Source organism: Arachis duranensis, chromosome 2 (assembly GCF_000817695.3).
Source record: "Arachis duranensis cultivar V14167 chromosome 2, aradu.V14167.gnm2.J7QH, whole genome shotgun sequence".
In the NCBI taxonomy this organism is placed as follows: Eukaryota; Viridiplantae; Streptophyta; class Magnoliopsida; order Fabales; family Fabaceae; genus Arachis; species Arachis duranensis.
Window position 1 is genome coordinate 62350626 of NC_029773.3, and position 1584 is coordinate 62352209.

The following is a 1584-nucleotide window of genomic DNA, read 5'->3' on the forward strand; positions in this document are numbered from 1 at the left end:
GCATTCAGCTTCATGATGGCTCCTAAATATTGAGCAACTTGCTCTTCAGTTACATCTTCATCCTCTTCAGAGGAAGAATAGTTCTCAGAGCTCATGAATGGTAGAAGGAAGTTTAATGGAATCTCTATGGTCTCTATATGAGTCTTAGATTCCTTTAGGTCCTTAATAGGGAACTTCTTTCTGTCTGGAGGACGTCCCATGAGGTCTTCTTCATTGGGATTCACGTCCTCCCCTTCCTCTTTGGATTCGGCCATTTTGATTATATCAATGGCCTTGCACTCACTTTTTGGATTTTCTTCTATATTGCTTGGGAGAGTACTAGGAGGAGTTTCAGTGATTTTCTTACTCAGCTGGCCCACTTGTGCCTCCAAATTTCTAATGGAGGACTTTATTTCATTCATGAAACTTAAAGTGGCCTTAGATAGATCAGAGACTATATTTGCTAAGCTAGAGAGGCTCTGCTCAGAATTCTCTCTCTGTTGCTGAGAAGATAATGGAAAAGGCTTGCTATTGCTAAACCTGTTTCTACCACCATTATTAGAGCCTTGTTGGGGCTTTTGTTGATCCTTTCATGAGAAATTTGGATAATTTCTCCATGAGGGATTATAGATGTTTCCATAGGGTTCACCCATGTAATTCACCTCTGCCATTGCAGGGTTCTCAGGATCATAAGCTTCTTCTTCAGAAGATGCTTCTTTAGTACTGTTGGATGCATTTTGCAATCCATTCAGTCTCTGAGAAATCATGTTGACTTGCTGAGTCAACATTTTGTTCTGAGCCAATATGGCATTCAGAGAATCAATTTCAAGAACTCCCTTCCTCTGAGGCATCCCATTACTCATAGGATTCCTCTTAGAGGTGTACATGAATTGGTTATTTGCAACTATGTCAATGAGTTCTTGAGCTTCTGCAGGCATTTTTTTTAGGTGAATGGATCCACCTACAGAATGGTCCAGTGACATCTTAGAGAACTCAGATAGACCATCATAGAATATATCCCAAATGGTCCACTCTGAAAGCATGTCAGAAGGACACTTTTTGTTCAATTGCTTGTATCTTTCCCAAGCTTCATAGACGGATTCACCATCTTTTTGCTAGAAGGTCTGAACATCCACTCTAAGCTTGCTCAACTTTTGAGGAGGAAAGAACTAGGCCAAGAAGGCCGTGACTAGATTATCCCAAGAGTCCAGGTTATCTTTAGGTTGTGAGTCCAACCATGTTCTAGCTTTGTCTCTTACAGCAAAAGGGAAAAGCATGAGCCTGTAGACTTCAGGATCTACTCCATTAGTCTTAATAGTATCATAGATCTGCAAGAACTCAGTTAAAAACTGATAGGGATCTTCTGATGGAAGTCCATGAAACTTGCAGTTCTGTTGCATTAGAGCAACTAGTTGAGGCTTCAGCTCAAAATTGTTTGCTCCAATGGAAGGGATTGAGATGCTTCTTCCATAAAAATTGAAAGTAGGTGAAGTATAATCACCAAGCATCCTCCTTGCATTGTTGTTGGGCTCGGCCATGTCTCTTTCTTTTTCAAGATTCTCTGTAAGGTTTTCTCTGGATTGTTGTGCTTTAGCTTCTCTTAGC

At 40.6% G+C, this 1584-nt stretch overlaps 1 non-coding gene across 1 annotated transcript; it reads left to right on the top strand.

The window, feature by feature from the left end:
- Positions 1–1016: 1016 nt before the first annotated feature.
- Positions 1017–1124, top strand: LOC127745153 (small nucleolar RNA R71). The gene has a single exon (XR_008006349.1). It is a non-coding gene; the product is annotated as a small nucleolar RNA R71 (small nucleolar RNA).
- The last annotated feature ends 460 nt before the right edge of the window (positions 1125–1584 follow it).